Genomic DNA, 25598 nt, shown 5'->3' with positions numbered 1-25598 from the left:
CTGTCGCAATGCTCAAAAACACTCCACTGACATCACGCTTTGATCTTCCAATTATATCAATATCATCTGCGTATCCGATTTATTGGATGGACTTATAGAAGATTGTGCCTCTAGTATTGACAATTGAGTCTTGCACAATTCTTTCCAGAACGATGTTGAAGAAGTCGCATGACAGTGCATCGTCTTGTCTTAAACCCTTTTTGACATCAAATACATAAGTGAGATCTTTTCCGACTTGACAGGGATGCCAAAACTAGACATTGCGCTGTAGAGCTCTTCCATATAGATTCTGTCATACGTGGCCTTAAAATCGATAAAGAGATGGTGGGTATCTATTTGAAGTTCCTGGGTTTTTCCAAGATCTGCCGTAGTCTGTCCATTTTTATTACCCTTCAAAATTAATTAACTCTTGCCGCTGAATCAGTTGGTTCTTGAATTTAATTGAAATTGGATGGAAAAGGCTTAGCTTTTCTGACATTTTGTACGAATCCTCATGAAGCATTGTCTCCAATTCGTCTTCGAAGGTTCTTGACTTTTCTTCACGCCTACGTTCATCAACATCAAAATCACAGTTTTTTGAAGCGACAGAACAAGCGAAACCAATGCTCTACTGATTAGAAGAAGACAGTTCACAATTCAGAAAAAGAAGATAATTTGTCACAAAAAGAAGTATTTTCAAAAAACCGAAATATATGAACTAATGTGTCCAAACAAAACTGCTTATCATATGTCAAAGCTTGTTTCTTGACGTTACTACAAAAATTGATGAGCACTTACTTACCTATGCATATTGCCTGAACCTATTTTATAACAAGCTTAAAGATCTTCTATATTTAAAGTCCTTGAATTTTTTGCAGCATAAGCTCTCGACTTTAAAGAATAGTTGAGAAAACAAAGTAAACTATCCTGACTACCAAATTTCCAAAGTTATAGAATTAATCAATTACTTGCTAAAGGTCTCCGTTTGGGTATTTCAACTTATACTTCTAGGAGAAAGAAAATGTCATCCAAACTATTGATCTTGTTTCCTTAAGGTGATTTAGGGATTTATATTCATAACCTTCAAACTTAAAGAGTGAATGTTCCATATTGTTTATAATTTTAAATAAGAAGAACTATTATAACTTATGTTTGACCTTTCAGTGACCTTATTTTGACTTTTGAACCACTAGTAAGTAGATAGGGACTAGGTTGTTAAACTCATTAAAAAGTTTAAATATTAAAGACACCAATTTCCTCTTTCAAATTCAAAACCTACATTTTCCTAAGGTTGTTGGGCTTAATGTTAACATCCAGAAGTACCAATTTAAGTCATCACAGTAAAAATTTAGTTTCATAAGAATTCATAAAAACAAAAAGGGGTTATGTCGATTAAAATTAAAAAATGTAATACTGCCACCGAAACTCCATTTTTCTCGTGAGATTGTTGTTTTTTGAATGAAATTATCCCTTTACCTCTGCACTTAAAATTAAAAGGACAACCTTCCCCCAACCTTAGCTCTACGAGTACCAACCAAAAGATTCCTAAAATTAAACTTGTGTGTACCTTTAATGTTTCTAAAGGTACGAATTTAAAATGTTCACATTATAAATGACAACTCAAAAAAAGCAAAACTCATTAATTTAATTAAATTTTCTACATCCAGCCTGTTGAAATCTCACATCCAAGCAAATCACATACAACCCAAGAACCCGAGACCATATGTCACACACTCATATTTCTATTCATTATTGTGGATCTAAGCTTTTGCTTAAAAAGAGAAGAGTGAAAAGCAAAACCTATACGCATACAAGACACATACAGAATTATGCAAAAAGCATTTCATTTATCAATGCTGACAAAGCTCAAATATAAAAAGAAAAACCAAAACTCTATTAGTAGGTAGGTTTTTGGTAGGTAGTTAAGTGCAAGTTTGTTATGTACACCTTGTGTTCGAGTATACCTATCAAACGTTATATGAACAAGTAAGATCTCTTTATTCCCAATATGCCACCTTTCTGTGTTTTTGGTGTCACCAGAAATGCCCCAAGTTTCAGTATTTTCGGTTTCATAAAAGGTATATGAGAGTACATCCTCACTCCTGTTTGTCTTTTTCCCTTGCAGCTGTTGGAATAATGTTCAAATCTCCTGTGAATACAAGGTTGTAGAGTATGGAGTACAGACATCCAACAGGCTTTTTGTTTTAGCACAATTCATGGACCGCTATATGCGTAATTGTATGGATGAACATAACTCTATATACAAAAAATTCACATATCCAAGTATTGTACTCAAAAATGGAAAGTGAACAAGTTCTGTGTATTCTGGGGTACCAACAAATATAAAACATTTAAAAATTGTATTGTACGTGAAATCAAAGTGAAGAAAAGTTTTTGAATTTTCACTTAACTTCAATTGAATTTATCTTCATGCCCAATTTAGTGAAAATTGTACTCAAAAGCGGTTTTAAAGAACTCAATTAACTTAGGACTTTTTTAAATCTGTACAAAAATTTGCAGATTTATCAGTAAATCCACATGAAATTATCCATTAAAGTTATTTTTGTGAATTTTGGATCGAAATTTGATCTGAGGAATACGTCGCTACGCATCGTCAATCTAATATAAGTGGATTAAGTATAGCTCCAAATTGTTATCAGTACATCTACATTTGCATAGAGTAACTTCTTTTCTTAAAAAAACATTAAAATATAGAAATAAGACATTAAATATCTTTATAACCGAAGTCCACTTCTGTAGTTTTGATTTGCCAATTTAATAAAAAGTACTCATAAGTACTCAATTCGAGTTCAAAAACTGACTACTTGTACTTATTCTGACGATCTTTGAAAATAAAGTATAGAAGCTTTTTAAAGTATTTCCAATTTGCATGCCACTATTGTTCATATATGTACTCATATGTACTCAATTTTACGTTAAAAACACACCACATGTACTTATTTTATGAACGTCAAGCAAAACAAAAAACTATAGATATTCAAAGTGCACTGTAAAATATTTCGAATTTGTATTCAGCCCCATAATGAATTCCATCGTAATCGGAAACTATACAGTTTTCTGTTTTTAAATACGATGGTATACGTGATAGGCCTGATTGTCAATATAAAGTCTTCATATGTACTCAATTCCGAGTTGAAAAACTATTTATTTGTACTTATTTTAATGAACATTAAAAACAATGTAGACACCCTTACATTGTAAAATATTTAAAATCTTCTTGCTGCTTTTGTCCATGTATAAGAACTCATTATGTACTCAATTATTCTTATCCTTTTGGACTTTGAAATCAAAGCTCAAGTTCCTTAAAGTGTAGTGTACATTTTTTTCCAATTCTAATGCAACCATTTTAATTATAAGTATTCATATGCATTCAATTCCAAGTTTAAAAATTTAGCACTTTTTCTCATTTTCATGAACTTCAAAAACAAAGTAAAAGTACATTTTAATTAAATTGTAAAATGTTTATAATTTGCAAGCAGCCGCATTAAGTACTCATATGTACTCAAAACTCACTACTGGTACTTGTAGGAGAAGTTTTAAAAGTAAATTATAAAATATTTTCAATGTTACTGGAGCTATAGTCTATGTTATATGTATGTACTCATATGTACTGAAATTCGAAGTTCAATATCTTAACTATTGTAATTTTCAATATTAATTTTAAAATAAAGTAGACGTTCTTTAAAGTACAGTGTAAATATTTCCAATTTGACTGCAGTGATTTTCCATCTATTGCAAGTATTTATATGTACTCAATTTTGAGTTGCACAAGCATTCAATTACGAGTTAAAATTCTCAGCTCTTCTTCTCATTCTTACTTACTCAAAAAATTAAGTAGCAGTGCTTAAAATTGAATTTTAAAATATTTCTAATTTGCAAGCAACTATTGTCCTTATTAAGTGCTCATATGTACTCAAAATTTACTAATGATGTTTGTAGTAGAAGTTCTTCAAAGGAAGTTACAAAATGTTTTTAATGTTCGTGGAGCTATTGCCCTTATAAGTACTCATATGTACTCAATTCCGATTTAAAAACACTTACTATTTGTACTTATTTTGTATGAACATTGAAAACAAAGTAGAAAATATTTTACATTCTAAAACATTTAAAACTCATTATGTACTCAATTTCGAGATCTAAAACTCAGCCCTTGTTCTTATTCTTTTGAATTTGAAATCAAAGCACAAGTTCTTTAAAGTACAGTGTAAAATTTGTCCAATTCTAATGCAACCATTTTCCTTATACGTATTCATATGCATTCAATTCTGAGTTTAAAAACTCAACAGTTTTTCTAATTTTTATGAATTTTAAAAACAAAATAAAAGTATAAAATATTTCTAATTTGCAAGCAACCACATTTAGTACTCATTTGTACTCAAAATTCAACACTTGTGCTTATAGTAGAAGCTCTTGAAAGTAAATTATAAAATATTTCCAATGTTCGTGGAGCTATTGTCCATATACATATGTAAGTACTCATATGTACTCAATTCCGAGTTCAAAATCTCACTTATTGTAATTTTTAATACTTATTTTAAAATAAAGTAGAAGTAGAAGAAAGTATAGTTAAGTCGTTTCCAATTTAAATGCAGCGAATTTCCATCTATTTCAAGTACTTATATGTACTCAATTCTGAGTTCAAAATTTCACCAAACGTGCTTGTCCTTTTCAACCTAAAACTAAAGTAGACCTTTTTTAAAGTAAATTTTTAAATACATATTTAAAATGTGAATGCTAAAGTCCATACGAAAACTTATATGTACTCAATTCTGAGTTCAAAAATCCAGTTCTTCTTTTCATTTTCATAAACTTTAAAAACAAAGTAAAAGCTCTTAAAGTACATTGTACGATATTTCCAATTTTAATGTGCAGCTTTTGTCCATATTTAATTTTAAACATAATTTCGTCGGTCGATGCGTTGTGTGCATTAACCTAGAAAAAAAAGATTGTCTGTCCGTCATATTTAACCTGCGATAAAATAATATTGCGGAATCTGTAACGATGATGCAGGTTCATTCTTTTGATGTGAAATGAACAAGAACATTGCATGGGTTGAGTATTGGAAAGAGGGTATGTTTGCATTGTACCAACGTGTGAACGAATTTACACATTAAATTGTGACGATGACGAATAATTTTAATTTACAGCTCACACAGAGATGCACATCAGAAAATTGGTTAAAATTACAGCGATGCATAAATAAGGCCATCATTTCGGAGGAGGTAGAGAGATTGACTTGACAGTTTGGAAATGTTGATGCGATGGCTTCAAAAAGGGGCCAATAATAGCCCAGGAATTACATATACAAAGTACCTGGATATATGATTGTGAAATTTATATATTTCCATGATATCCTTAAGTATGCGTGATGTAAATTGTTATATGATGGAAATGTCTGCAGTTTGGTTTTACCAACAACTCTTGAAATTTTACTTTTCTTTTGAATTATTATTTCATTTAAATGGAAGGCGTTTTTTTTGGCTTTTATTTCGATTTTTTAATTAATAATTCTGTTGATGGTGATCTTTATGGAACAAAAATTAATTTAATAAATACATTTATTATTGGTTTTAAAGTGAAGTAGGTAACACAATTATATGATATTGACACTCAAAAAGAGTACGTCGATAATTGATTCATATACGAGTATGTATGGCATTATTATTAAAAAACAATTAAAATATAGAAAATATGTTAGTAACTCTTAATTCTACAGATCATTTATGTTTATATATTTATTAGTTCAAACTAAATATGTATTAATATAATAAATTAATATATAAATATTTCACGTCCCTTACTTGAGTAGAATCTTAAACGAAGGTAATTAAATGTAATTTTTTTTGTGAAAACACCATTTATGAAGTCCACGTGGTTTTTAAGTCGTTAAATTTTCGGTTAAAATGAGTCCGTCTAAAAGCATACTCATCAGTTTGCACCCAAGCCCCACTTCGGCGGTACTGTCAACTACACAGATTAGTTCTTCAGCAGTACTAAGCGAATGTGAAATGTCTTACCCCATTCTGTCTTTTACATTTCCTTTCAATTCCTCTCTTCCTTTAATAAAGCCCCCACTCTGCTTTAAGCATAAAAATAGTGCAAAAACCCCTTGAATTTGAACCCATTATAAAAAAAAGTTTGTCAGAATCTAGTTTTTTAGTTTTTAAAATGCTGTTGAGTTGCAAACATTTAGTTTTTGTACCCACAACAGATAATGTGATTCTCAAAATTCCGTTTAAAAATATCGAACGAACCTATGAAAATGATTGATTCTTGCTGCCCAAAGATTAAGCTTTTTTTATTGCTCACTTGTTACTGTAGAAATTCACTTAAATATCTCCCATGGGTTATTTTTAATTCCAATTTTAAGTTTCAAAAGTGTTCCGTTTCCCTGAAGTTATGGAACAAATAAACAAAAAAGAAAGCATTTAAAAAAATGTGTCTGTCCATAAATTGTAATTAATCAACAAAAACACAAAAAATGTTAAAAACACTTTCTGTCTTCTATATCCAAAACGGTTAAGAAATTGTATGGTTGACAATTTTGGTAAAGTTATTGACATTATTGGTTAACATAGGAACGGAGAAAATACATTTTTCGTAATTTATATTGCTTTTTAAAAATGCTATATATCTCAGTGAAAAATGGTAATTGTATTAAGGATTTTGAAATTATAATTTCCTACAGTTTTGAAAAAGCACATTCACAGACACGTTGTATGTAATTTTAGTAAGAAATAGCTTTACATCAAAATTTAAATAAAAAAAGAGACTAGGATGCGACCCTCATTGATAACTTCAAATAACGTGTGTCGATTTGTTTTTCTCAAAAGTTTGTAGGTTTTCGTGTTGGGTTAAAAAAGTTGTCAGTTGAATTATTGTTAAAAATTTTAAAATTACCAACAATATTTTTCATATCAAGCAATAGTTTAGTTTGAAAAACTAGTTTCGTCAAACAGATTTTTAGTGGAAAAAAAATGTTTACCAATTTTAGTATCAATTCTTAAATTTTTACAAATTGAATGAATAAAATTAATTTGATGTCAATATCTTTTATTAATCACGAGATATCGAGAACCGAACATCAATTTTTACCAATTTTGCGTACTATTTTTTGTAGATTTTATTTTTTAATGAAAAAACTGACTGTTGGATTCTTATAAAACATGTACTGAACGTCGAAAACAATTTTCCCTGTGAAATAAAATAATTTTGAAGCCAATATTTTTAATTTCTGAAAAGATATTTAAGTCGAAAGTAAATTTTTACTCAGTTTTAGTATTGTTTTGTTTTTAGATTTTTATTTTTTGTAAAAAAAACTATCAATTCGATTTTTCTCAAAATTCTACCGAATATTAAAAACAACATTGTTCGTAACAAAAAAATAGCTTAGAGCCAATATCTTAAAGTCTTAAATAGATATTTGAGTCGAAAATAAATTTTTACCAACTTTTATTAATATTTTTTCTATTTTTTTATTTTTTGTAATAAAAAATAACCAATTCGATGTTTCTCAAATTTTTTCTGAATGTTACAATAATATTTCTTATAAGATTCAATTGGTTTTAAGCCATAATCTTAAATTATTAAAGTCGAAAATCAATTTTTAACAACTAATGTTGTAAGTAATGTTTTTATAGGTTTTTATTAAAAACAAAAAAAAACTGTCAATTTAATGTTTCTCAAAATTTTACTAGATGTTAAGGACATTATGTTTTGTTACACACAATTGTTTTGAAAATAAAATCATTTTTTGTTCGTAAATGTTTCGAGGTAAATAATATTTTTTTTTCCGTTTTTTGATTTATAAAAAAATCGTTAATTGGAATTTTTTCCAAAAATATATTTGTTTGGTACCACGTAACAATATACAATTTAATTCAAGTCTCTAGCGTTATTGGTTCGTGAAAAATTTAGGGTTAACCTTCATTCTCACCATTTTTTAAAACTGCTATTTCTGCATCTTTCTCCATTATTATATGAATAGCAAAATTTATTTAAAGTCGATATCTCTTCTGGCTCTTGAGCTATGGACGACGAAAAAACGTCGCGAACGTACGAACGTACAGAAGTACGAACACAGACATCTTTCTAAAAATCATTTATTTCGACTCTATGCACCTTGAATCGTCAAGAAATGTAAAAATTTTCAGTTCGACAAACTGGACCCATTAATAATTCTTTGACAAATATTTGAACACATTTTGAAAAATATTCTTAAAGGATTGGTTCAGGGGCCTTACTATGTCTACTTTTGATTCTATTCGAAACACATTTTCTAATCTACTTTTAAATCGTACTACGTTTGAAAGTAGAATCGAATGCCGGTTATAACTTGTTTTCAAAAAGTTGTGTACTTTCGAACGAGTATCGACTGTCAAACAGACAGTTCTAAAAACAAAACAAAAATAAAACAAACAATTTTTGGACAAGAATAATTATTACAAAAATGAACACCGTTCTAATTTGGTTTAATTTGCAAGGACATGAAAAAAGGTACAAGCAAATTGAACGCAGAAGAATAAGAGATAATTTCAAAATAATGGAGCTGAGTGAGAAAAGTTTGTACATATAAAGGGCGATTTTTTAGCTATTATTTTTTTGTCAACACTTTTTTTAAAAACAGCTTCGTGTTTTGTTTCACTGCCAAACATCATTAGTTTGATCTTTAATTTAACCATAAATCGTCTAACAAACGAATAAAACAAAACTTGAAAATTATTGATTTTTTTTTATTAAAATGCGTGTTCTGTTAAGAAAGTTCATAGCGCGCTTCTTCGAAAAAATTGTGTTCAGCGACAAAGAAGCATTGCAAGAGCTACCAATGCAAAAGTCACAGTTGTCTCCGGTTTATGGGCTGATGACATCATTGGACCGGACTTCTTCAAAGATGATGCCAATCGTAACGTAACTGTGAATGGTGAGCGCTACCGTGAGATGATCCAACTTTTTTTGCCTAAAATGCAAGAGCTTGACTTGCATGACATATGGTTTCAACAAGACGGTTCCAGATGCCACACAGCACGTGCAACAATGGACCTATTGAGAAGATAAAATACTGTTCGATTATCATAAGATTATCAGGAGGTTCCCAAAACCACATCGGTGGTGACGAGAACGCTGGAATTGCACAGCAAACCTTGTCAAAAAAGCTTGCCAAAGTTTTAACTTCAATCGAAAGAGTCGGGTGCCCGCTGATGATGCATTTTGAAATGAATGAGGGGGAGAAACGAAAGTCCTAACGCTTTTCGGCAAAAATCACGAATTCCCGGTGTGATTAGGGCGGTAGATGGAACTCATATTATTTAACATTTTGCTTACACTTTGACAAAAAAAAACTTCGCTCGCAAACATTTGAAGTAGAGTAATTATTTTCGATTTTGCCTTATGAAGCTCCTCGTTTATTCGAAATTTCATAGGAATATAGTTGGCACTCCTAGAACTATTCGATTCTCGTTCGAAAGAAAGAAGTCAAATAGAAACATTTTCAATTTAATTTTTAATACATTTTAAGTTAACAACACTATTTTGCTTAAGATAAAGAAACAAGCCTGAAGTCAAAATCATTCTTTGTTTTGAAGATATTTCAGATGAAAATCAATTTTTAGAAGTGTGGTCTTTAGACGTGTGGTTTTCAATGTACAAATTTACATTACTTACTTTAATTAATAGATTTAATTCTGAACATTTATAAATCTTGCAAATGTATTACCAAAGTTCCAAAAAGATGGCTCTAAATGGTAGGTGCAATATCTCGCGTACTGGGCCTGTGGAGCGGCTTCCAAGATCTTTGATTTAATACCGCTAGATTTTATTAGAACCACATTTGGGTGCCACTAACCCTAAATGGTTTTAAAAGATAAACAGACAAACATTTATATTTATAAGAAAGCAAAATTTTTGGTTGTAACTTTTATATGCCTGTTATTTCTTCTATAAAACCACACGTCTGAAAAAACATTCTTTATAAAATTATCATTGTAGTTTTAATTCAGATCATTGCCTTTTTGATAACAACCTTTTAAAAATGAGCACATTTTTTTCGCTTTAATTCCTAAAATATTCTTCTAAAAATGCTGTTTTTTCAAAGATCTCAAGACCTCAAAAAATTGTCAAAAATGCTTAATTTTGAACTCTATGTAGTTTGGTAAGAGACTTATTATTTTGTATTCATTTCCATATTCCCAATAAAATATTCATTGTCTTTGAGACTGTCTATCTACTTATAATAAAAGGACATGCAATTATATTCACGAGATGTTCCTTCTTGCACTTGACTTAAAAATCTCTTTGTTTCTATATTTGTTTCGTCTTCATTATAAAAGCTAACATCTCCTTTATAGCTTAAGCTCAAACATTGCTTTTAAATTTTTACAATAAACGAAACACATGTATGCACTTTGGCACCCATATGAGTTCTTTCCTTCTATATTTGCTATAAGCATTGTAGATAGATCCTTTTTTATAATATATCCTGTCAGTCACAGTCACAGTGCAAAGTACAATATTAAACGCAATCTTTCAAAATGTAAAGTGAAAATGAAACATTATATTACATATAACACAAATCACACATACACTTATACAAAAGAATAGAAGATGAAAACTGCTGCATAGATCATCCTTTTTTCTATGGGAAAGGGAGAGAGTAGCATCCTGAATGGTATAACATATTCTTTTTTTACCCCCAAAGCATTACCATCGCATGTATGTAGATATAAATGTATCTCTATCTTAATATATACACATCCTCCAAGCTCCAAGCTTCAAGTTCCAACAATAAAAACAACAACAACATCAGAACCCGCTTAAAGAAGCATATTACACATCCTTCGCATTTCCCAGGATATTGATCGGCGAATGTAACATGCGAATTTATTGCTTATTTTATCTCTATAGCAACGAGTTTTCTCTCAAATAATTGTATATACAGCAGGGGATGATAGAGGGGAGTGGGAAAGGGTGGTTGTAAGAAAAATGTGATGGTAATATCGGGTGGAGGGTGGGGTGGCTTTACCTACATATGTGAATGTCGAAATGTGTATAAAGGCAAAATAGGACATGAGTTTGGCATGGATCTCGAAGAAAAGATTGCATTAAGAACTTCTTCTATTCCATACTTTACTCTACTCTCTCTTCCAATCCCCCCCCCCCCTCCGTCCAGCATCAACACTTGAGCAGGTAAAAATATACAGAGAAAAAGAAAACGAATATACAAATATAAATAATTTCAAACTGTATCTATTCTATATCGCTCACAAAACAAAATAAATGAGGGTTGAAAAATGTTGTTGTGCATATATGTATGTGTATGGGAGCGTGTGTGTTGCTGTGTTTCAAAGTTTCTTTTTTATCCTCGAGCTTAAACTGAACAAAACACACACAACAACAATAACAAAAAACGCATCCTTTTAACTTTTTTTCTTGTTGTTGTACGATACAAGGTATTGCTCACACATCAGGAAATTAGATGCTCTATAGCTAGATACATTGGAATAAGGTATAAGGTCTTTAATAAGGCGGAATTTGCAAAGTGGGAGTGAGCATTCAACATCGCATCAACGCATTGGAGTGGGGGGGAAAGAATTTATATGTATATTGTTATCTGCGGCGTGTATACTTTAGACTTTTGGAATATAGCTAACTTCTGCCATCCTAATGATGGAGATTCTTTCATTAATCTTTTTTTATATTGTATTTAATTAGGTTTATGGTCGTACAAAAACATACATAAATTTGTGGTTTCCTCAAAAGAGATTTTAATAAAGAAAGGAGGATTTCTGCAGGAAGTTTGTTGAAGTGGAATTGGAATTTTGTTGGGTTTACTTTGATTTATTAAAATAGCTTGGCAGATTTTTTGATGGAGCCACATCATTAGTGAATTTTCTTTTTAAATATTGTCATTGTATTATTATTTTATTTTATATCAATTAGCTTATGAGGTAAATATCTGACGGTTTTCTTGCTATTTGTATTACATATCATACCATCTAGCGAACAAATAACCTCCGCGTATGAGCTGGATACTTTTTATACCAGTTAAATTGAGTGTTGTTTTAGGAGCTTGGGAACTTTAATGAATATTGTTGGAATTATCTTTGTGCTATCATAATCTGGTAAATAATATTATGGCATTAATATTTTATATTGGATTTCTGAAATGTGCTCAACGCAGCTAAGATTTACTTAGTCCTTTCGACCAGTTGACTTTTTCCAAAAGATCTGGTCGTTGTCAATTGTGTCATAAATATTGCCTTTTTATTCTTCCCGAGTTGTTGTTTTTTTGGCGCAAACCAATAAATTAACACCGTTTTATTGAAAATTATCAATAGGTGTTAATTTGAATAAAATAATTGGTATTGGTCGAAGTCAGAAATAAGATTATTCACTTAACACAAATCTTCTTAAAGTAAATTTCCACAACTTGGAAAATTTTGTCTAGTGTTACATGAAATTTTAGTATAGTTTGACATTCTCAACTGTCAAACCATTGACATAAACCAGCGAACATGCAGTTAACAAAAAATTCTTTATAAACAAATTGAGATATTTATAAAAACTTTTCTATGACTAACTTCACTCTTAACGCAATTATCATGTTAGAGCGGTTATAGATAAATAAAGAATTGTTTTGTTGTGAATGGTATAATCTAGACTGATTCGTCTATAAATTAATTCATTTTTTGCTTAGTTTGTAATTTGTATCACTGATCAATCAATCAGTAGCACCCTAAGGCTAAAATGTCATCATTTAAGATACAAAGACAAATTTGTGTACCAATAAATAGGAACATTAATATAATTTAACTATCTTTGTGGGAAGAGTTTGTATAATCAAATTTAAAGGTCAACTATGACACGACCTATTTATGTCATAAATAATTGTAAATAAATAAATAAATTGAGTGGCGCAACGGTCCGTTTGAGAACTAGGGCCTAGTGACTGACAACTCTCAACGAATGAGATTTTTTACTTCATGGCTGAGACTGTTTTTTTAGAAAGTCTTATTTTTATACCAATGCATGGGCATACAACTCCAATTTGATAGTCTTATTTATTCGTTTTGTAAAAATAATGTATGTATTCAACGTAAAAAGATGACAATTGGACAATGTTTTGAAGTCATAAGAAATTATTCCAAGAAGTCTAACCGTCTTCCAAAAAGTTTAAAAAGTGTTAATGAATTATACCAATCAGACTTTGTTGCTTGATGTCTGGAACCGTTTTAAAATATATCATTTGTATACTTATATAAAGGCAATGAACCGGTAGACTAGAAGAAGATATATTTAAATTGTAACAAACTATACCAATCAGAGTTTTTCGCTTGAAATTGTTTTACTAATAAATAGGCACATTAATACAATTAGGGTATAGTATTCAACCGCTTTGTGAGAATAATTCGTACAATAAAATTAAATCATCGACTATAGGAAAATCTATTTCAGTAATAATAAATTATACGAATCGGATTTGCGTTTGATTTGTTTCAGACTGTTTTTATTTAACCTTATTTTTATACTAATTAGTAATATAAAAATAGACAATTTCTCTCATATAATATCAATAAAAGTTACTTAATCAACTGGATATGTTGACTTCAAAAAAATTTATTGAATCGTATCGAATTATACCAATCAGAGTATTTTGCCTGTTGGCTGTGAACGCATTCCATAAAGTTAGATTGGTATACCAATAAAAGGCACATTAACACATGTTTTATCTTATTTTATCGCAATAAAAAAAAAAGTTGTATAACCAACAAAATTGGTGGACTTAAAGATGACCATAATGACTTATACCAATCAGACTATTTTGCTGGTGGCTGGCACTGAGTTTCGTTACGCCTTATTTACATAAAAAAAAATGAAAGAAAAAGTTGTAAAACCAACTGGATTGGTCGACTTCAAGAAGAGACAATAAGATTCCCTTTAAATTATACCAATTATAAAATTTACCTTGTAATGCAACTTTTACCGTAAAACGCCTTTCTTTGAAAACGTTTCTTTAAAAAAGAAAATTTAAACTTACTGTGGCTATTTGAACTGGAGTCTAAACTTAACATATAGGTTAGACACACTTCCTATTCATAAAGAATTTAGCAGCTCTGTTTAGTTAGAAACAGGTTTAAGGTAAATTTTACTACTTTAGCTTAGCAAAGTAAAAATCAGAACTTATCAAAGAACTATGAATACAGCCCATTATTTTTCATAATTGGAATAATTGAGCTCTAGAAATTCTCTTTTTCTACCCTCAAACATCTTTTTGGTCACGTTTTTATTTTTCAAAGGGCAATAAAAACGCACTTTAATTTATTTTGACAGTTTCTTAAATTAATATTGTAATTTATACCAAATTGGACACCGAATTAAAAAAAAAAACAGTATCTACATTCTAGAGTTATTGGTCAAGAGCAAAATAAGAATTATAATCAGCAATTATAAGGATCAAATGGCCTTGAAGTGAAACCAATGCAGAGGATAAAATAGCGGACTCGTAAATGAGTGGAGGCAAAATGACACACTTAATAAGGATATTTCTCTGTTGGTTTCTATATGTATATCCTTGTGTTTAAGCTTAATAATGTGGCTTAATTGCACGATAGGTATACGTAAACGCAAATCAACGTTGGTATCTACAGAAATGCATAGGTATTTCACATACAAGATAGTCAGAGTTGCCAAATTGATCTATTTATCGGAAATTCAGCCATTATTTTCTAAAATTGCTCAAATTATTCCAGTATGACATAATTGGGCTATAAATAGCCCAAATCCAATCTTTGGCGAAATTTTTTTCCGAACAAATACGAGTAAATGAATAAAACAGAATATTTCTTTATTAAAGTTCGCATTCTTATGAGAACAAAACTATAACTGAGCTAAAAATTGTATGTGGAAATTGGGATAATAGCTCATAGAGCTAAGCTAAACTCTAAACCATTCCTGTGTGCGAGTAATATAATGGTTAAAGGGGACCTAGAGTTCTTATGCCAAAACTGACAAGAATTTTGCTATAAGTGGGCTATAAATTGAGCTTGAATTTGGGCTATTAGTTGATCTAGTAATTGGGCTACTTTTTTGGCATCGATTTTGGGCTACAAATATTTATGAAATCAAGTCTAATTGACGCTTTTAGATTTTTATCAAAACTGAGCTATTATTTGGGCTACTTTTGCGATTCTGATTTTGGGCTACAAATATTAGGCTATTGAGCTACTTTTGAATATGGCAACCCTAATGCCAGTTTGTCTCATTTGTGTTCTCTATTTCTATCCCTATTCCCGATGGGAGTAAAGTAAGTGTGGTCAATGTGAAACTAATGCTAGTGGAAAGTTCTTAACTGATATGCATTTAAATTGCATTAATTTAAATGTGAAAGTGTATGTGTGATACAAAATGAATAGATATAGAGAGAGACAGAGAAAGAATGAGGGATACGGGGGGTGGGGGAGCATGAGAGACAAAGCTACCTTTAGTTAATGGAGCCGAGATATCCAGGATGAAATTTGGTTTTTCAAGGGGGATTTTCAAGTATCCTGTGGTAAGTTCAAAGGTAGATACCATAACGATATACTTATACAATACATACCTTAGGATATTAAAGACGATGAGGGATAGGTTGTTGCAGCTGTTGTGTATTTGCTTTGCAGCCTTATAGAATTAATGAGCGTGCTAATATTGTCTCGATTTGTGGAAAATTACAAGCGATTTGTGGGTGAAATAGGAATTAGATAGAAAATAGAGGTATAGGTTAGGTTAGGTATTTCTTGTACCCATAGAACTTTGTGGTATTTGAGCAATGGACTTCTCAATAATATCTATAAATTCCTTGATCTAAAGGTTAATGTACAATCATAGATATATATTCCCTTTTGATATTGTTTTCGAAGGAAAAAGAAGATGTTGCTCATTCTATGGAATTTGTGTGGTTTGCAATAATATTTACCTAGGTAACTTCTTGCTTCAGAAATTATGAACAAAACAAAATTCATTCGAAATTAATTCATTAATTTTTGCCTAGAATCTAAAGTTAATATATTTCAACTTAAAAATAAGTGTTTCATTGTTAAGGATACATTTTTATTAAATTTTGTTTCAAAAATATTTAAGTCGAAACCACAAAGACGTATAAGATATCCCCCCTTTTTCATGTGACATTGCAAAAAGGATCAACGCACAATTCTCTCTATATAAATGTACTTGACATTCCTTTTAAATTGCTAAATAATCCTTTTGGCCAAAAAGGACCAACAATAGCTACAAATATCCCTTAAAGGATTTATTTATGAACTCCCAAGCGTATAGATGGTAGGTATACAAGGTCAGACACCTTAAGGTTGTGGTAAAATATTTTATTATATAGGTATCGAAGTTCCTGGAATGAAATAAGTCTAGGCATATATGTACGTACGTCCTCGTACCTACATCGATAGTAACACTTGAATGATGTTGAAACCAGAGTTATTTAAAATTTCAAAACACCCTCACAAAATACTCTTAACAATTTAACTCTGTATGCTTAAACCCTAATTGCTCAATGGATAGAGAAAGAAGATTTAACAATCATGAAAAGCCCCAATGAATAAAGGACGAAGATACCTTAACTTTTACAAGGACATTTCACTGGCTATAGGTTGCTATGGGTATAGTTATTTCAATAATAAACCCTCTTTTAAGGGAAGGTATGCAAAGGGTAGGTGGTATATTTACGATGTGCTACCTTACCAATAGTCATCCTACCTTTCTAATAAATCAATCTACCCTAAGAGCATTTTATGGTCGTGGCTTGACTATGTCCACTTGGCACTTGAGATTTCCGAATTATCCTGTGGGCTCTCTACTGTCTCTATATTACAGCCGAAAGCCCCTTTTGCTTTGGGTACACAATGCATCCTTTTTGCATTTAGGTGATAACCAAGGATACACGAGGAAGACCACAAAGACCGACGCCAACGACGACGACCAACACGGGCAAGCGAACTATATCAAAATATTAAATCAGCCTTAACCAGGGGCGTTAATAAATCCATCATCATTATCGCTTTTTAGTAGAGTGGTGGTGGAGAGCTGTGGAGGATCCAAGGATCATCCTTTAGCTCTTTTTGTTCATATTCTTGAAAAAGGAAGTACCATCAACCTACCACCTGCAACAGCAAACTAAAAACGTAGGACACACAAATAATAAAGACGCAAGGCACACAACCGGAAAATGTTTATTAATGAAAATCAAGGACTCTCATTCTCTAGCCAGCCAGCCAGCCATCATCATCATCATCCTGAGCCTGAGCCTGAATCCGCTGCATGAGCTCTTCCTCTTTCTCCTTGATGGCAAAATTCCGGAAACCTCCTCTGTTGCTCTGTTATCCTTGTCGCTTGGTGCAGTTTTTTCTTGACTATCTACGTATTGTCCTTAATGAACATTCGTTTTCTATACGATTTTCATCATCTCTTTGCGGTTTCCTTTCTTCTTCTTATTTTTCTTTTGGTTTATTTTATTTGGATTGTCTATATTCGCTTTCTGTCTGTCTGGGCTTTGGAAGGAAACAAAAAGGACATCCGGTGGTATTTAAGGGGTCGGGTTGGGCAGGATCTAGGATAGAAGTAGTTTCCATAAGTAAACAAAAAATCATGTGCGCCAGTGTGTTTTTTTTTCCTTCATTTTTATTTCCTAAGATTTCTTCTTCTTTGCATCCAATTTTAATCCTAGAAAGAGGAAAAACACAAGGACAAAGGAAGTTTTCGATAATTTGTACAAAGGTTCTTTCCTTTTATAGGTACCTACATAATCATAATTATTTTTATTATTATTGGAGGCGAGGCGCATGTCCTTGAAATTTTGTGTACACACATTTTTAACATTTTGTTATGATTTTGTTCAGACTTAGCAACATAAAATGTTGCAGGGAAAAATGTTGCACAGCATCCATTGGTGTTCAAACTGTGAGAAGCAGGAAATGGACAACATTTTAAGCTGCAATCAAAATGATTATACCCCCTGTTAAAGTAGAAAGTTATGGTTTTAAATTTTAAGGACTTTAATCATAAGATATAAAACTTAATTTCTAGTTCGTTAAAGTCTTTTCAGTATTATCAAAAATTAACCTGAAATTTTGTTTTAAATTTAAACTTACAGTTGAGCTTTAAAAGTAGATCTAAAATAGATTTAAAAATATTGCAAACTTAAAAATAAAAAGAAGAAAGTACACCTTTAGAGTTTAACATCATATCTAGTTATTTTTATTTCGAAATTCCTTCCTAAGTATTTTGTACAAAATTAGTATAAAATATTAAACTGATAGACTTTATTACTTTAATTTGAAACAGCAATTCTGAGTTAAGGAACAGACACATATGTATGTGTTTGTTTCGGGGTTTGGAGTATTTTTGAAACATAATACTCGTAATTTGAAATCTGAGCTTCTGTCTTTTGTTACGGCGGGTAGATGGCTGTTTTGCGTTACAGATGATAGTTAGTGTGAATTAAAACTAATAAAAAAAGATTCACCAAATATGTGAGGAACAGAATTTCTTTTATTCCACTTTTTTCAAAAATGATTTTGCATGATAAAGTGTTTTTTAAAAAATCTAAACTTGTTATTTTCAAAACTTGTGTATTTCATTTGAAATGTGGTGCTTAGCTCACAGATGAAAAGTAGTTTTGTTTTGTATAAAAGGGACATAGGGTGGTCTACTTCAAGATTAGTTTTAAATTTTCAGTAACGTTTTTTAATGTTTTAATTTTTCTGGTCAATAAAACAAAATTTATTAAAAAAATGCAAGCTTTTTTCCACTTCATAACTCCTTTATTCCTGAATAGATTGATACAAAATTAATGTATTTTAATCGTTATTTTTAAAACTCAAACCAATATCCTGTGTCATTTTAGTAACTTTTCGTTTTATTCGAAATTCTTAGAATTGTATACATATATGAATATTATATAAGCTATACTTTTAAAAATGTAATGTTCTTTCTAACATGTTATTATCTTTTCTATTTCAGGTAAGTCATTTCTTCAAATAAGCACTAAGTATGTAAGTATAAAAATCAAAATTTCCCAAGTGTTCAAGTTAAAGCAACTTATGGTGTTATAGGCCAACCTAGAAATTGTATAACATCGTTTTTTTATTTTAATATTTAAATGTTTCTCTAAGACTTCAAAAACGTTGAATCAAAATAAAAGATTTAAGTGCTTTGTTTTCGAATTTTAGTGCTAAGATATTGCACGCTTTAATCTCCCCAGTACAGCCTGTTAGATTGAATTGATAATATAGTTTAAAAAATGTGTTCTCTTTTGAAGTACGTAACATTTTTTATATTAGACAATTAATTCGTTATCAACAATAATTATTTGACGATTTTGTGGACAAATTTGTAACTTTAAAAGTTCGCAATTTGGTTAAAAATCAATATAAATATCGCAAGTAATCTACATACTTCTAAAGCCGTTTTTAAAACAAAAATCCTACAAAAATAATTGTAAGCAGTCACCGATACATTTAATCAAATTCCATTTCTGTAGTCTTGATTTATTTGAAATATCTCTAAAAAAAAGCCTATTTTTTTGTAGATACAGTCGTTTTTTTTTTAAACTTAACTTAAGATGTAGTTCAGTATGATTAAAATATAGCACAAGTTTCAAGGAATCAAACGAAATTTAAGGGGTTTATCATCGCTAATTTTGATTTGCCCCAAAACAACAAAGTTATTTTTCCTTATTAAATGCAATGTCTATGAAAATGTTAGTCAAACCCAGACCAAACCCAGACAAACCCTCTAAAGAGTACAATTACTTAATACGACACAAAGAAATAATAACAAGGAGGGGGAAGGTCTATATTTGCTCATTTTGGTGGGAGGGTCAAATTCATAAAAAAAGTACCAAAAATTGAAACAAAGATAATAATAGCATAAGTTTTAAACATTTTTTAAGCCAATATTTCATCCTTTAAGTTAGTTTTATAAATCACGTGAAACATGCAGTTTGTGAAAAACATGTTTTAAACTAAAAAATGAAGAAAAAACAAAAAAGCTTAAGTGTAGTTTTTCAAAAGTACAATACATACATTTTTAATTCGTTGCTTTAATGTATTCTTAATCAATAACTGAAAACAAGTTGACTTTATGTTCTTTAGTTTTTGAGTATTACTAAACCTATCTTTATTACATTTTCTTTCGATGATTATTTTTCTTCGAGAACTAAGAATGATCAGTTTCTTGACAAATTTCTAACCTCTAAAACTTGGTCTAACGAATTAGATATCGTCGATCGTCGATTTTTACTCATTCTTCATTTATTTCAATTTTTTAAATCCTAAATGTAAGGGTCTAGGAAGCTAAAACATGCTTTAGAAATATTTAGTGTTAACTTATTGATTTTTAGGGAATATTTCTTTAAATAGATACTAATGAAATTTATGATGTGCAATGATAACATATTATTTGAAAATTAATTTATGGACGCAGACAAGTCCAACTCACAACAGTTTGCGGATAAAAAATATAATTTATGACATTGGAGACAATACTTGAATTTTTGCACGTTAAACAGAGACATAATATTTGCAGTCATAATGAACATAAACCTTCAGACTTTACAGGAGAACATAAAAGCTGAATACTTTATGTTTACTCATAGCTTAAATTCTGCAACAGTCATGTGCAGAACATCAAAATGAGATAAATCTCATATGGTCATATTTTATGTTGAAACACGATTGAAGTTTTAATTGCTATTATTTTATCGGCGTGTCTACTCTCCTTACCCCCCCCCCCCCTTCGAACCTTTACCACCGGGTCGAGCCATGGTGTGATAATACAAACATAAAATCTATTCAAAACAGAAGGTCCATGACACAGAAAAATTGTATTCAAATCGTCATTTTAAATAATGAAGTTAAATTAATGACAACATTTTTAAGAAGAAAATAAAACCTGACAAATATTCTATTATTTATTGATATAATGTCGAAATTTAATGACGAAAAATTCTACCGGGTGTTATTAAAGTAGCAAATTATTCTTAAGAACTTTTTTATAAAATAGATTAAACTCAATACTATATTTATCCCAAGTTCTAAGAAAATAATAGAAAGTGAAAAAATACTCCAGTTCAAAATTTTTAAAAACATTTCGGTTTGCAATTAAATAACAAACAAGTCAATGTTTGAAATTGCAACAAAAAAAAAAAAAAAAACAATTTAAAATTTTATTTATTCCAAAATTTTTCTAATAAGATTGAAAAAAAATCATTAACAAAATCATTTCATTTAAAGTTCTAAATTTCTATTCAAATTCATCGCTTTTACCACATAAAATTGCATTTGTAATATCTACCATTGTAATACATAAAAAGGGTCCAAATAACTTCTCTTTTTTTTTAAGCAGGGCGCAAAACATCGAGCTTAGTTTTAGCGTATGATTTAAAAGGTTTTTTTAACAAATATATTGTATGTTCTGATTTACAAGCCCTCAAAGTTTGAAAAAATAATATTACTCAAATCGCGAACCATATTTTCAACAAATTTTGAGACGTTTTTTTCCGAAGTTCCTTTAAATAAATTCTCTAGCTACTTAAATAATTTCATTGGTATATTTTCGATTATCAAAAAAAAAAAATACTGATTTATGAGAGATACCTTCTCTAAGTAGTCTGAAGCTTTAGTACTTAGAAAAAATGTGGTTTTTTTAACTTTTTGGTTTCAAGAAAAAGCTTCAAACGATACCAAGAAAGTAAGTATGCCCACATATGCTCCATACATTGATGTTAAAGCACAAAAAAATCAGCTGCAGATACGTGCAGATGTGGAAGTTATGATCAAAAATGTTTCACTGAATCGAATTTAAAAAAAACTTCGTTTTGACGGTGGTGTTCACCAAAAAGTTTGATTTATTCCGTATTAATTGTCAGTCAGAATGAACTAATTAAGCCCATCAGTTTAAGAAAAAACGTTAAACTCTCTAAAAATAAAACAAAATTAATAGATTGACCTAGGTCAGATAATTTTGATTTTTGCGAAACTATTTATTTCTGCCTGGAAAAATTTTTAAGCTTTGAACACAATTTTCTTGAAAACAATATTTTTTCATGATATTTTAAATTATAGGATATAGCTTAATACAAAATAAAGAAAAGGATTAGGGATAGTCCTTTATTTTTTCTAATTTTTCCCTAATAGTAGGGCAGGTAGAAACAAAAAAGGTGTTATTTTTAAAGTTTTATTGCTTTGTTTTTGTTGTGTAATTTTTTATTACCTGGCTTATTAGAATAAAATCTCTTACTTAAATTAATTTAGATAAAGGATTATGTAAAAAAAAGTCAGTATTGAGTTATTGAGAATTTGTGCAAAGTGTTTAAGAAAAATGTTTACTCTTTGATCAACCAAGAAGTGAAGTGAAATATAAAAACAAATATATATGATAAATTCAATACATTAAAATGTATTCAATCGAAATTCCTTATTCGGTGTTGTGTAGTGAACTTATTACTAATGGTCATGATTTTCAAAATCTTCTACCATGCTTTGTAAGAGAATACCCCAAATTAATTTCTGAGCAAATAGAAACTGTGCTGTCAGAATTAAAGAAACGTTTTATGTCTCATAGTAATTTAAAAAAAAAATACACTCATTGGCTCGAACGAGTTTTCGAAAAAGAAAACCAAAGTGTATTGCCCGAAACGTCAACTAATATGGGAAGACCACAAAAGAGTTTTGACGAATGCTGTGATCGAGCTTAAAGGTATAAGAGGGACGTAATTAGAAATATATTTCCTCAAGAAGAGATAAACTATGCAGTAACATCAGATTCCTTTTCCTGCTCACAACTTGATCCGGATAAAGCTCTTGCAATATCTATATAAGCAGAATTGTCCAAGCGCCAATATTAAGTATTAAGACATGCCCTAAAAGATTTTACTAAAAAAAACTTTTATTAAAATATAACATCAAAAGCGTCTAATTTTATAAAAAATGTCAATTAATTTTTTTCTAATATTTTTTTCTTGACCAAATTTTGACCAAGCTTGTATAAGACTAATCTTAGCATGTGTGTCAAATTTCATTAAAATTCGTTTAATAGTTCATATTTTATAGATTTTGTTCTGCTCTCCCAAACCAACCTCAAATTTTAGAAAAATGTTAATAACTTTGATTATAATTATTTTTTTTCAACCAAATTTTGACCAAATACATATGTTTGTCCAATTATGCCTCTGGACCCAAACCAGCACCAAACAGTGACTCGTTTTGGGTGTATCGGCTTTTCAATGCATGCGTGCAGGTTTTCAGTGGCCCAAATGCGACAATATTGCTTGTTTACATACCCTCCAAGATCAAAATGAGTTTCATCTGAAAAGATATTTTTTTTGGCAAAATCGGCATCTTCTCTAAGCGTTGTTCAAGTGTATACACACAACCATATTCGTTCAACGAAAGGATACAAATAATTATCTATCAAATCAGACATGAGCTAAGTGTTATCATTCACGAAATTAGCACTTGTTGAAAAAAAAAAACGTTGGCGGACCCTATATAAGGTTTCATATTAGTTATTTATATTGTACCCGTGGCCTGATGGGCAGTGCGGTGGACTGTCATGCCAGAGGTCTTGGGTTTGATCCCTGCCTATGTCATTTAAAGTTTCTTTCACGGGTACTGCCTCTTGTGAGTAATTGACAGATTCTCCAAGAGTAATTCTTGTCTTGAAAAGTCCTTCCTAAAATTTGCCGTTCGGATATTCGGCTGAGAACTGTAGGTCTCCTCCATCCCTGACAACTTTACTCGCACACAACAGTAGTTGAGAGTTTTGAATCCCTAGGCCTTAGTTCTCAACGAACTGTTGCGGCACCCAAATTATTGATTTTTATTAATTATTTAAATGGCTTAAATAATCGATCACAGTTTTAAAAACTCAATTTTTGGGATTTTTTTGTCCTTTTATATTAAATTGCATAAATTTAAGTGACATAACATTACGGAGCATTGTTCATTTTATACAAATCATAGCTAAATCACATACAAATATTCATATATCTTTAAATATATATTAAATAACGTAATAGAAAACAGGTTCTAATTTGAACTCATTTTTCGAATTACGACATTAATATACAATTTTTGTTTTTAATTTCGTTCCTAAAATAAATCTTGTATGTTTTACTGTCCACTGTCTTCATTCTACAAATGCATCTAAACATTTGAGAGCAACTGGATTCATTCATTGCAGCATCATTCACCATCCACAATCCAGAATAAGAAAAATCATTATCTCTAACGATCTCTTTTACTCTTTCACGTTCATCACAGAACACAAATCGGCCATTTTTGTTTTCACAATCTATCCTTCTCCCTTCCACAAAATAAAGTAAACATTTTTCACACATGCTATTTGACATTTCTCCATTACATTGTTATTCGTTAACCCTTTTTCTTCCACTTTCCATTACATTCATCCACCCGCATCAGAAGCATAACCAAAAACAAAAACCAACTCCAGCAACATCGACCCATCCGACAGCTGCAACACAGAAGAGAATAAATACAAAATGAACCGTTTTTTCATTCATTCTTCTTCTTCTACTGTTGCTGTTATGCTCCGTTGGTTTGGTTCGTTTGGTAACTTTAAAAAATAACAACAAAAATACAATATAAATAAAATAGAGAAACTCTCATCCTTGGCCCTTCGTCGAGCGAGAGAAAAGGTTTATGCGCAGAAATTAATTATTCTCAAAAATCTCAACTTCTCAATTTAAAAAGAACACAACACCAAAGCGCAAGCAACAAGATATAAAAAGACAACAAAAAGAAAGAACAAAAAAACGTACATCAACCACAAAACAGACACGACAAGAATTCATCTCAACAAAACGCAATCCAAAAAAATTCTCTCTGCTGCTGCTCTTTGCTCTGTCCGTCTGTCGCTCTGTTCTGTGTCTGTCTCTCGCTCATTCAATTCCAAACCGAATGTCAGTCTACCGTTTGTCGCAGTGCTGTGTTGATTGGAAGACCGCAAAATAGCAAAAGCGAATTTCTACACTTTCCATTAAAAAAAGTAGAAATTTAAATAAATATAAAACTTTTTCGCAGCAAATTAAAAATTTTAATCAAAAAAGAAATAAAATGTCCTCGTTCAAGTTCATTCAATTAAAACTCAATTAATCTTGTGAAAAGGGTTGGTTTAAAAAAAAAATGTTCTGTTTATTTGATTCACATTCAATTTCAATCTCAATCTAAAGGAAAAGGAATACAATTTTCACAGTTAAATAACAAATGAAGAAGAGTGTGGTGGAAAATAAAATAAAATTAAACGAATGAAAAGTGGAGAAGAAAAAATCGCATGTTTCTGTGGGTTTTTATGAAACAGCTTCAGTTCAAGTGCCCAGAGTGTATATTCCTTGAGACTCCAAGTGGTAGTCCCGACTCCCGTGTCCCGTGTCAGTCTCCTGTACCCGTATTCCGCATCCCGCACCTTTAGCCATAACCGTGTTCGTGCCTTGCCTATGACTGTGACTGACTGTGCCCTGCCCTGTGCCCGCTTGATCAGATCAAGCAGATGAGTGCCGTGAATTAAAAGAAAGAAAAGTTTAAAAATAAAAA

The 25598-nt window shown here is 30.6% G+C and overlaps 1 protein-coding gene across 17 annotated transcripts in view; it reads left to right on the top strand.

Annotated features, from left to right (window-relative positions):
* Positions 1-25598, top strand: part of LOC129946217 (RNA binding protein fox-1 homolog 2-like) — a 453881-nt gene that overhangs the window by 99568 nt on the left and 328715 nt on the right. For 2 of the 17 annotated variants that reach the window (XM_056056331.1, XM_056056315.1), the window contains exon 1: positions 24791-25173. The exons of 1 other annotated variant lie outside the window; for it this stretch is intronic. The gene's annotated coding sequence lies outside the window, so the exon portion shown is untranslated. Of the gene's footprint in view, positions 1-24784; positions 25260-25598 lie in introns of those variants that run through there. 14 more of the 17 variants (XM_056056319.1, XM_056056325.1, XM_056056322.1 and 11 more) reach the window with 11 other exon arrangements.

This window comes from Eupeodes corollae, chromosome 2 (assembly GCF_945859685.1).
Source record: "Eupeodes corollae chromosome 2, idEupCoro1.1, whole genome shotgun sequence".
NCBI classification, from domain to species: domain Eukaryota; kingdom Metazoa; phylum Arthropoda; class Insecta; order Diptera; family Syrphidae; genus Eupeodes; species Eupeodes corollae.
Note: the sequence above shows the minus strand (reverse complement) of the source record. Positions and strands in the feature narration are given on the sequence as shown.